The sequence below is a fragment of the Bufo bufo genome, chromosome 3 (assembly GCF_905171765.1).
Source record: "Bufo bufo chromosome 3, aBufBuf1.1, whole genome shotgun sequence".
Classification (NCBI taxonomy): domain Eukaryota; kingdom Metazoa; phylum Chordata; class Amphibia; order Anura; family Bufonidae; genus Bufo; species Bufo bufo.
In genome coordinates, this window is record NC_053391.1 from 165,172,737 (window position 1) to 165,185,697 (window position 12,961).

The window sequence follows — 12,961 nt, forward strand, 5'->3', positions numbered from 1 at the left end:
AAATGTGTAGAAATCCAAGTCTCAGTTCTTTCTGGGATTTACATCCCCACCTATCCCTTGGTTGAACTTGATGGTCTTTTTTCAACCATATTAACTATGTAATTATGTAAGTATGAGAGGAATGACATTGTTCATGCCCCAGTTCTCCCTGTTGACAAAATTTGTGGCTGCTTCATCACCCCACAGGCATCTTAGATGAGCTCCCACTGCCTGACATTGAAGCAACACATACTCCCTGCTACTGAGGCTGTCTGGTGTAAGTTGGCAAGTTGCAGATTAAGCAGTGTAGCGGCAGGCCGTTCTGTCGCTGCAAGTCCTGGAAAGCGTTCCTCGTCACGTAAGAATGGCTGAAGTGCTTGGACAGTTTCCTGTCCAATAAGCTAGCGTACTTATTTAGAAAGAGCTGTACCACTAGGTTGATGATGTGTGCCATGCGGTGAGCATTTGTTATTTTGCCCAGGTTCAGTGTGGCTATGTTGTTGCACTTATTGTCACTGACCACCTTGCCCGGTTGGAGTCAGCGGGGTGACAGCCAGAAGGATGTTTGATGTTTGATGTATTTAGGCAACTGCCCTCTGGTGTGGCTACCCTCTCCAACATGGTGTGGCAACATTTGGCCTGACAAATCTGATAGGAAGAAGGGGTAGTGCGACTCTGTGCCCTGCTGCTGTTGGAGATGGGACCGTGTCCATGGAGGAGGTGCTGGAGGAGGCAGGTAAGTGCCTGCTGTGGGAGCCATCCCAAGAAATGGCAGGAGATGGTGAGGTGCTGTCTCTCCACTGCCGCAAAAAACATTCACCCAGTGGGCCGTGAAAGACATGTACTGTCCCTGCCCATAACAGCTTTCTGGTGTCCACTGTGGAGGGCAGCTTGATGCACAGCGAGAATCGCAATAAGTGGCCTGCATTCTCTGCCACAAGAGTACAAGGCTGTGCTACAATGATACTGCAGTGACTGCAACACCAGCAACGTGGCCAGGTGGTAGTTCAGCTTGTAGAAAAGCTAGTTGCTGGTGGAGAAAGTTTTTTTCATGACCAAATGTTCCATTACAGATATTTCAAAATGGAGCAGAGGACAAGGAGGAGTCTTAGCAGGAGAAGAAGAAGGTGATGATGATGATGACAATAATACCGTACTGCTAGGAAATTTGGGTTAGCCGCCACAAAGATAACTAGTAGTGTTGAGCGAGCATGCTCCGCCGAACTGCTGTTCGGCTCGAGCATCGCTATGCTCGGCACATCGCAGTGCCGAATACTTTGTGTGCTCAAATACAATTTAATACGATGAAAGTCAATGGGAGACCCAAGCATCAAACCCGGCACCCCCTGCTCTGAAAAATAGAGGGTGTCTGGTTCACAAAAAAAAGGTTAGAAATTGATGGAAACCCCATCAAAATGGTTTGGAAACAGCATTAGGAGGATGGCTGGATGAATCTTGGACTCCCATCACCTATGACATACAATAGACAACGACACAAAGGCTATATGCTAAAAGCCGGGTATGTGCAAGCCAACAACCTATCCATGAGACAGTTAACAGTCAGCATACTTTAAAAGACAGCCTTGTGAACTATAAGACATTCCAAACCAGCTCTCATCTGACTGAGAGCCAGTAAGCCTCAAAGTTGCTTCATATCTGTTGGATGGTTTGGGTGGACCTGCGCACCTACATCAATATCATTAGGGTGCCAAAAAGTTTTCTGATTGTCCTAACATAATATTCAATAATCTTTCTATACAGTTTTTTCATGTAAACTCATTTGCATAAACATCTGATATGGGAAAGACATGCAAATGTGCAGAATCGGCCTTGTTTTTCAGCTGAAAAACCATTAGCATGGAAAATTTGAGATAAAAATTAGTGATCTACACTGCAACCCAAAACCCACTTTTTTATCGCAAAGTGCCAGCTAGAAATGAGCGAATCGAAGCTGATGAAGTGGAATTCATTCCGAATTTCAGGAAAAATTTGATTTTCACCGAATGTGAATTTCCTCGCACTTCGTGGTTACGAAATGCATTTTTCCTAAAATGGCTGCTGCACGTGTGAGGACATGGGGCAAGAAAATCTGTTAAGGCGGGATCACCCACAATGCCATGCATGCAGCCAATCAGCAGCCAGCCAGCCCTGTGATGTCACAGCCCTATAAATAGCACAGTCATCTCAGATTCTGCCACTTACCAGTGTACAGTCGTGGCCAAAAGTTTTGAGAATGACACAAATATTAATTTTCACAAAGTTTGCTGCTAAACTGCTTTTAGATCTTTGTTTCAGTTGTTTCTGTGATGTAGTGAAATATAATTACACGCACTTCATACGTTTCAAAGGCTTTTATCGACAATTACATGACATTTATGCAAAGAGTCAGTATTTGCAGTGTTGGCCCTTCTTTTTCAGGACCTCTGCAATTCGACTGGGCAAGCTCTCAATCAACTTCTGGGCCAATTCCTGACTGATAGCAAGCAACCCATTCTTTCATAATCACTTCTTGGAGTTTGTCAAAATTAGTGGGTTTTTGTTTGTCCACCTGCCTCTTGAGGATTGATCACAAGTTCTCAATGGGATTAAGATCTGGGGAGTTTTCCAGGCCATGGACCCAAAATGTCAACGTTTTGGTCCCCGAGCCACTTAGTTATCACTTTTGCCTTATGGCACGGTGCTCCATCATGCTGGAAAATGCATTGTTCTTCACCAAACTGTTGTTAAATTGTTGGAAGAAGTTGCTGTTGGAGGGTGTTTTGGTACCATTCTTTATTCATGGCTGTGTTTTTGGGCAAAATTGTGAGTGAGCCCACTCCCTTGGATGAGAAGCAACCCCACACATGAATGGTCTCAGGATGCTTTACTGTTGGCATGACACAGGACTGATGGTAGCACTCACCTTTTCTTCTCCGGACAAGCATTTTTGCAGATGCCCCAAACAATCGGAAAGAGGCTTCATCGGAGAATATGACTTTGCCCCAGTCCTCAACAGTCCATTCACCATACTTTCTGCAGAAGATCAATCTGTCCCTGGTGTTTTTTTTGGAGAGAAGTGGCTTCTTTGCTGCCCTTCTTGACACCAGGCTATCTTCCAAAAGTCTTCACCTCACTGTGCGTGCAGATGCGCTCACACCTGCCTGCTGCCATTCCTGAGCAAGCTCTGCACTGGTGGCACTCCGATCCTGCAGCTGAATCCTCTTTAGGAGACGATCCTGGCGCTTGCTGGACTTTCTTGGACGCCCTGAAGCCTTCTTAACAAGAATTGAACCTCTTTCCTTGAAGTTCTTGATGATCCTATAAATTGCTGATTGAGGTGCAATCTTAGTAGCCACAATATCCTTGCCTGTGAAGCCATTTTTATGCAACGCAATGATGGCTGCACGCGTTTCTTTGCAGGTCACCATGGTTATCAATGGAAGAACAATGATTTCAAGCATCACCCTCCTTTTAACATGTCAAGTCTGCCATTTTAACCCAATCAGCCTGACATAATGATCTCCAGCCTTGTGCTCATCAACATTCTCACCTGAGTTAACAAGACGATTACTGAAATGATCTCAGCAGGTCTTTTAATGACAGCAATGAAATGCAGTGGAAAGTTTTTTTTGGGATTAAGTTAATTTTCATGGCAAAGAAGGACTATGCAATTCATCTGATCACTCTTCATAACATTCTGGAGTATATGCAAATTGCTATTATAAAAACTTAAGCAGCAACTTTTCCAATTTCCAATATTTATGTAATTCTCAAAACTTTTGGCCACGACTGTATGTGGGTTTTAATCTCTTTTTTTTCTTTTTAAAGAGACTGGAAAAAAAACATAATTTTGCCATTGCTTCCTAATTTTTTTTCACAGGGTTTACTATGCAGGATAAATAAACCTATAAATATGCCTATATTTTATATTCTGGTCCACTAAAATATTTGAGGGCCTTTAATTTTTTTAAAGGTAGTTGTACTTTCTAACAGTACACTTTGGAGTAGATATACAATAAGTAATTTTTTATTTTGTTATTTGGGAGGCGGATAAGCAAAAAGGCAGAAATCCTAGCATTTTGTTAAAGGGCATCTGTCAGCAGATTTGTACCTATGAAACTTGCTGACCTGTTGCATGTGCGCTTGGCAGTTGAAGGCATCTGTGCTGTTCCCATGTTAATATGTGCTCTCACTGCTTAGAAAAATTATGTTTGAATATATGAAAATTTGCCTCTAGGAGAAATGTGGGCATTACCATTTCACCTAGAGGCTCTGTATTCTCTGCAACTGCCGTGATCTTTCCACTTTGATTCACAGGGCCGTGCGTGATGACTAGTTATGAGCGAGCATGCTCGGCCGAATACCAGTTTGTCTCGAGCATCGCTATGCTCGGCACATGGCGGTACTCGGCCAAATACCGCATGTGCTCGAGCCCCATGCTGGAGTCTCCTCCCTACACATTTTGCGGGTTTTAGGGCTCTTTCACACCTGCGTTCTTGTCTTCCGGCATAGAGTTCCGTCGTCGGGGCTCTATGCCGGAAGAATCCTGATCAGGATTATCCTAATGCATTCTGAATGGAGAGAAATCCGTTCAGGACGCATCAGGATGTCTTCAGTTCCGGAACGGAACGTTTTTTGGCCGGAGAAAATACCGCAGCATGCTGCGCTTTTTGCTCCGGCCAAAAATCCGGAACACTTGCCGCAAGGCCGGATCCGGAATTAATGCCCATTGAAAGGCATTGATCCGGATCCGGCCTTAAGCTAAACGTCGTTTCGGCGCATTGCCGGAGCCGACATTTAGCTTTTTCAGAGTGGTTACCATGGCTGCCGGGACGCTAAAGTCCTAGCAGCCATGGTAAAGTGTAGCGGGGAGCGGGGGAGCAGTATACTTACCGTCCGTGCTGCTCCCCGGGCGCTCCAGAGTGACGTCAGGGCGCCCCAAGCGCATGGATCATGTGATCACATGGATCACGTCATCCATGCGCATGGGGCGCTCTGACGTCATTCTGGAGCGCCCCGGGAGCCGCACGGACTGTAAGTATACCGCTCCCCCGCTCCCCGCTCCTACTATGGCAACCAGGACTTTAATAGCGTCCTGGGTGCCATAGTAACACTGAACGCATTTGGAAGACGGTTCCGTCTTCAAATGCTTTCAGTACACTTGCGTTTTTCCGGATCCGGAGTGTAATTCCGGCAAGTGGAGTACACGCCGGATCCGGACAACGCAAGTGTGAAAGAGGCCTTAAGCAGCCAATAAACGTGCAGGTAAGTCCTGCCATCACTGTAATGCCAGTAGCCATGTTGGCTGCTGGCATTACAGTGATTGGCTGGCCGGAACGCGCCATCGGGTGCTATATAGCACCTGATGACACGTGCTCGAATCAGTCATAATCAGGGAGAGCAGAGGGTAGGAAGGGAAAGGCAGTTTAGGGAGCAAAATTCTCAGTTATTATTCGAAGAAAGCTTTTCAAAGACCCAAAAGTCCTTTTAAGGACTACTGTGTGTGTGTGTGTTTTAGAGCAGCAATATATTTTTACCTGCGCTAAATTGATCAGTCTCAGGGACATCTGTGCTGAGGAAGGGACAGATAGTGCAGGGAGAGAAATGTGCTGTTTTTACTACCAAAAGCTTTTCAAAGACCCCAAAGTCCTTTTAAGGACTACTGTGTGTGTATTTGACAGCAGCAATATATTTTTCTTTAATACCTATTAGTGACATATACTGTACATCATCCGCAGACTGTGTCTTTTCGCGTAAATTCAAATAATCAGCGCCACATTTATTGTCTTTAGTGTGCGTTTAATACACATCCGTGACATATACAGTACTCCATCCGAAAACTGTTTCTTTAGCGTAAATTTAAATAATCAGGGGCCAGCCCTCATATACAGTCTCTGTAGTGTGTGCATATAATACACATCCGTGACATATACAGTACTCCATCTGAAAACTGTTTTTTTAGCGTAAATTAAAATAATCAGGGGCCAGTCCTCATCTACTGTCTCTGTAGGGGGTGCGTATAATACAGATCCGTGACATATACAGTACTCCATCCAAAAACTGTTTCTTTAAGGCAAATTTAACTAATCTGGGCCTAATCTAGTGTCCATAGCGTGTTGTTTTCTGTGAAATATACAGTACGCTATCCAAAAACTGTTTCTTTAGCGTAAATTTAAATAATCAGGGGCCAGTCCTCATCTACTGTCTCTGTAGTGTGTGCGTGTAATAAACATCCGTGACATATACAGTACTCCATCTGAAAACTGTTTCTTTTGCGTAAATTTAAATAATCAGGGGCCAGTCCTCATCTACTGTCTCTGTAGTGTGTGCGTGTAATAAACATCCGTGACATATACAGTACTCCATTCGGAAACTGTTTCTTTAGCGTAAATTCCAATAATCTGGGCCTAATCTAGTGTTCATAGTGTGTGGCTTTCTGTGACATATACAGTACGCCATCCGGAAACGGTTTCTGTAGGGCAAATTCCAATAATCTGGGCCTAATCTAGTGTCCATAGTGTGTGGCTTTCTGTGACATATACAGTACGCCATCCGAAAACTGTTTCTTTAGCGTAAATTTTCTGTGGCCAGTCCTCATCTACTCTGTAGTGTGTGTGTGTAACACACATCCGTGACATATACAGTACTCCATCCGAAAACTGTTTCTTTAGGGCAAATTTAACTAATCTAGGCCTAATATAGTGTCCATATTCTGTGGCTTTCTGTGACATATACTGTCCTGCGTCCGAAAACTGAGTTTGTATTGCAAATTCCAATAATCTGGGCCTAATCTACGGTCCATAGTGTGTGATTTTCTGTGACATATACAGTACGCCATCCGAAAACTGTTTCTTTAGGGCAAATTCAAATTTTCTGGGCCTAATCTAGTGTCCATAGTGTGTGGCTTTTTGTGACATATACAGTACACCACCCTAAAACTGTTTCTTTAGGGCAAATTTAACAAATCTGGACCTAATATAGTGTCCATATTCTGTGGGTTTCTGTGACATATACTGTCCTGCGTCCGTGTCTTTAGGGGACTGTAAAACAATCTGCACCACATATAGTGACAAAACCTTTAATATGAAGAAGGCGAGCATAAGGGAAGGGGAAGTGGGGGTGATGCTGATGGTGCACGCAGAGGCCGTGGCCCCGAGTACAATGAAACTGTGCCTGGTGCCAGTGCACCAGAAAAAAAAAACATCCACCGTACCCAGCGTCATGTCTAACTTAGATTAGCGGCGAAGGGCAACACTGTTTAGTTCGTACCAGTGCGAACAGTTGGTCGGTTGGATTGCTGAAGATAATGCTTCCAGTCGCATAAGCACCACCCTCTCTTCCACCAAGTCCAGTCTCTGTAGCCAAGAGTTTGGTCAACCGAATCCTCACTCTGATCATCCTTCCTCCCACGATAGAGATAATGAGTGATCCCACACTCGGATATTACGAGGAGCTATTTCCAGCGCCACTATTACATATGGCCCTTTGCGCCCAGAACGCTTGAAGAGGGACCTGAGAAATGGTGCCCTGATTCCCAACCTCTTGAGCCTTCACAGTCTCAAGAAGATGACGGTGGTGAACGGCAATCATTCGTTCACGTTGTGGATGATGATGAAACACAGTTGGCAATCACTGAGCTTGTGGTTAGGTCAAGTCAGGAGGATGAGCAGAGTGAGGAAGTTTTAAGAGGAGGTGGTTGACGATCAGGTCACTGACCCAACATGGGAAGGTGAAAAGCCGAGTGAGGACAGCAGTACAGAGGGGGAGGGATCCGCAGCACCGCAACAGGCTGGAAGAGACAGTGGGGTTGAAAAAGGGAGAAGTCGGCCCACACCAAACAGGCCCGCAACCAAATCTACCTTGCCATGGGGTAGGTGTTCTGGAGTATGGCGCTTTTATGAGGAAAGTGCAGACGACAAAAGAGTGGTAGTTTTGCAACCTATGCAGTACCAAAATGAGCCGGGGCGAGAACACTATCACCCTCACCACCACCAGCATGATCCGCCTCATGGCATCCAAGCACCCTAATAAGTGGGCCGAACGCCTGGGTCCACAATCTGGGTCTGTGGGTCACACCACTGCCTCCTTTTCCCCTGTGTTACACACTGATGGCCAATCCCCTGTCGAAGGCACAGGACCGAATGCCCCTCGCCCTGGACCTTTGCATGAACCATCAGCAACATCCACTTCCCTGTCCCAGCACAGAGTCCAAATGTTCATAATACAGTCATTTGAATGCAAGTGTAAATATCCACCCACCTACAGGGCATAGCACTAAATGTGCAGCTTTCAAAATTACAGGCCCTTGAAATGTTGCCATTCAGGCTTGTGGACACTGAGGCCTTCTACAGCCTGATGTCGGTACGCAGTCCCCAGCTGCCACTATTTTTCAGGGTGTGCCGTGCCCGCCTTACACCATCATGTGTCCCAGAACATCACCCGTGCCTTGACCAACTCAGTTACTGGGAAGGTCCACTTAACCACGGACATATGGACTAGTGCTGGTGGCCAGGGACGCAACATTTTCCTGACAGCACACTGGGTGACTGTTGTGGAGGCTGGGAGTGAGTCGTACCCTGGGATGGGTCAGGTGCCACCCACGCCCAGGATTGCGGGCCCTACATCCATCAGGGTCTCCGCCAGCAGCTATGTTACTGGCTCCAACCCCCACTCCAACTGATCTGCTTAGGGGACAAACAGCACACCGCCGCAGAGCTGTGGCAAGGTATAAAGGACCAGACCGAGCTGTGGCTCTCGCCACTCAACCTACAACCAGGCATGGTTGTGTCTGACAATGGCCGTAACTTGGTGGCGGCTTTGGAGCTTGGCAACCTGACACACATCCCATGCTTAGCCCACATTTTAAACTAAGTGGTTCAGACGTTTAAAAAAACCTACCCCAATTTGCCAGAGCTACTAGTGAAGGCGCGCCGCATGTGTACCCATTTTCGCAAGTCGTCCACAGCTTCTGGGTGTTGACCCTTCTTCACCCACGCTACAAAGAGAACTTCTCATCTCTCATTCCTGTGGTGGAGAGGATGAGTAAAATGGTGCAATACCAGAAGGTACTTGTTAACAGATTGCTCCCAAATTTTCCATCTGACAACGCTGGCGGCAGAGTCCGTACTTCCTTAGGCAACCGAGGAAGGGAGACAAGGGGAAGACACAGTAGTTCCAACAGAGGCAGGGCAACAGTCTCCAAGGCATGGGACACTTTCATGACACCCTGCCAGCAACCTCACCCTGAAGCGTGGCCTAGTGGTACAAGGAGGGAAAAGTTTTGGAAGATAGTGAAGCAATACATAGCAGACCGTGTCAGCGTCCTCAATGATCCCTCAGTGCCTTACAACTACTGGGTGTCCAAGCTGGACACGTGGCACGAACTTGCGCTCTACGCTTTGGAGGTGGTGGGCTGCCCTGCCGCCAGCGTTTTGTCTGAGCGTGTATTTAATGCTGCTGGTGGCATTATAACAGATAAGCGTATCTGCCTGTCAACTGAAAATGCTGACAGGTTGACTCATATAAAAATGAACAAGGCCTGGATTGACCATGACTTCTCAACTCCACCAGAGGAATGATGATGAACATAAAGGCACTTTACATGTGTTGTTTTTAACGTAGTTAATAGAATGGATTCCCATGCACCCCTTTAACCACAAGCAAGGGTATATGGTTGAATCTTCCCTTTATCATCCTCCTTCTCCTCTTTTGTCATGTCAACATGCATTGCTTATTCGTCACATTTAATGCCCTCGCATATATGGCCTTCGAATATAATTATTTAGAGAGTCCGCTTACCAGCAGGCCCTAACATATAATTTTTTAGAGGTCTGATCACCAGCAGTCCCTCACATCTAATGTTTTAGAGGGTCTGCTCACCAGTAGGCCCTTACATCTAATTTTTTAGATGGTCCGCTCACCAGCAGGCCCTCACATCTATTTTTTTACAGGGTCCGCTCACCTGCAGGCCCACAACTCAAATCTTTTACAGGGTAAGCTAACCTGCAGGGCTGCAACTGAAATCTTTACAGGGTCAGCTCACCTACAGGCCCACAACTCATTGTGAATGAGGCCCTCCCTTATGTGATATGCAGGTTGTATCGGAGTGCCTCTGCCTTATAATTTTTGGCAGCACTTGCACTTTATATACAAGTAAATATACAGGAAAGAATGTTTTCAATCAATTTTTCCTAGAAAATCGATTTGTTACTTTGGTTTTGTGCGTAAAATCTTAATTAGATTGTGGGCATGGTAATCACTTTAAGGCCTTTTAAGCAGCATCAGCAGCAGCATGGTGATAAAAATTAGTGGCAAGGTGACATGGTGTGGAGATGGTAGCATGAGAAAGTCACATAGTGGCACAATGACTAAGTCTGGATAAAAGACTAAGGCCACAGATTGTTTAGAAAGATGCAGATGGAAAGAAATCTGTGGAGCTGTATGAAGGTCACCTGCAGATTAATGCAGACCAGGGGCGTAGCTATAGGGGAAGCAGGGGAACCTACAGCTTTGGAGCCCTGACCCCAAATGGGCCCATCCAGGAGGAGGAGGACTAAAGGATTTGGTCAGAGCCCCCTCAACAGTATTACACAATGAAATTATATACATTGACAATATAGACAGTATAAAACGGATGGAACAGCTGCCGGTCCTGATCTGGGAGAGCAATCTTTACTAACCACAGGAATGGGGGAGGCATGAAAGGAAGAGGTCGCTAATAAATTACTGTGGGATGGAGCCCCATTCAAAAATTTGCTGTGGGGCCCAGTCATTTCTAGCTACGCCACTGATGCAGCCCACAAAAGCAAGTTGGATTTATGGATTCCAAAACCTTAATTAAATTGTGGTCTGGTAATTACTGTAAGCCCTTTTAAGCTGCATCAGCAGCAATATGATGATAAAAATGAGTGGCAAGGTGACATGGTGTGGAGATAGCAGCATGAGAAAGTCACATAGTGGCACAATGACTGAGTCTGGATAAAAGACCGAAGTGACAGATTGTTGAGAAAGATGCAGGTGGAAACAAATCTGTAGAGCTGTTTGACTGTCACCTGCAGATTAATGCAGCCATCAAATTCAAATTTGGTTTGACAGTTCCACCTCAGCTTACCAGCAGGCCCGCACCTAAAATCTTTTACTGGGTCAGCTCACCTGCAGGCCCGCAACTCAAATCTTTTATAGGGTCAGCTCACCTGCAGGCCCGCAATTAATGCTTCCTTGCTTTGAAGTAGTATCCGTAGCCATTTATCAGGATCCCTCTCCGAAATTCAACAATGATTCCCCGTTACCAGTAGTCACCATGCTAGGCGCATAAAAGAACATCGAAAGTTGATAGGGAAGATATCCAAATGGATCGTGGACGTCACGAGGAGAAGTTATCTAGCATCAACAAAGCGGCAGCAGGGCCTCTCCTGTATAACGTTTCCTCATCCAAAATACTGCGGTGACATTCACTGTAATTTTTTATTACTCATTCCAATAACAGGGCATCTTATGAGTCCTGTATGTTATTTATCGTCACTACCTCCATGAGTCAGGAGTATGTGATTTAAGCGACACCCGCTTGCCTTCCTTGGATGTGTTAGCTGTTTCTCAAGCTCCCTCTCCAGCATCGAACCCTGATTCCCTGTTACCCATGATCAACATGGTAGGCGCAGAAAAGAACATCGAAAGTTGATAGGGCAGGCATCCAAATGGATCGTCGCCGTCATGGGGACGTGCAATCGCCCAGAGGTTATCTAGAGTCACCAATACGGCAGCAGGTTTTAGATGGTCAGATCAGCAGGCCCTTGCTCCAAATGTTTTTGAGGGTCACCAGCAGGCCATCAATTATAATTTTTCAAGGGTGTGTATGATGCCCTCCTTTATGTGTAACAAAGGGTGTATTGTAGTGCCGATTCCTTGTAATTTTTGGCAGCCCTTTCACTTAGTGCATAGGCTTTATGAGTGTAGAGTCCCACTAACTGAACTATTGTACCCCAATATGAATGAGGCCCTCCTTTATGTGATATACAGGCTGTTTCGGAGTGCCTCTTGCTTGTAATTTTTTGCAGCACTTGCACTTTATATACAATTAAATATACAGGAAAGAATGTTTCCTAACAATTTTTCCTGTAAAATAGATTTTTTTGGGGGTAGTTTTGTGCGTATTTTTGTCAGTCTGTAAAAGTGGCGTAAAACTCAGACAACATGGTTCCCAGCAAGCACCTGGGAGTCAAAGATGCATCCAGACATCGTCCCCATGCTGTTCCCGATCCATTTCGGTGGTGTTTCTGTCACTTTCTGACTTTTTCCAATGGACCAGGCACCCTCCCTCTTCAGAGCAGGGGGTGCCTGGTTGTCTCCCATTAACTTCCATTATACTCGGGTGTTCGGCCTAGCACACGAATATAGCAATGTGTTCGGTCCGAACACCCGAATACTTTGGTGCTCGATCATTACTAGTGATGACATTTTCACTTCTATAATACATTCCAAAATGCTACGCTAATAAATTTAAGATGCTTGGCAAATCATTTTGTACAAAAATTTTTTGGCCCGTCTGCCAAACATTAAGGCGATCTCAGTAAGATGGGAACCTAACAGTAAATACCTTTATTAACTGGTGCCATGCTGGCCTCCATTGCATTCAGGGAATGCAGGTTCCACATGCATGCCGAGCCCACATTATATGATACCTCTTATAGTGCCAAAATGGCCTCCATTACTTTCAGTGAATGCAGGCTCCTCATGCATGCCAAACCCACACTATATAATACCTCTATGGTGCCGGCCCCCACTCTGTATTCAACCTTACCTGGTGCCAAATGGCCTCCAATACATACAGGGAGAGTAGGCTACAGCTATATAGCTATTCTAATTAAAATCCGCCTATAGGGCAGACAGGTTAATCAGGAGTGCACGACCAACAGTCAGCCACACCTCTAATACAAACTACAAAGAAAAATTGGGGGTCAGTTAGCACATCCATTGCGCAGGTGCGCGTTGCCATGGCTGAAAGCAC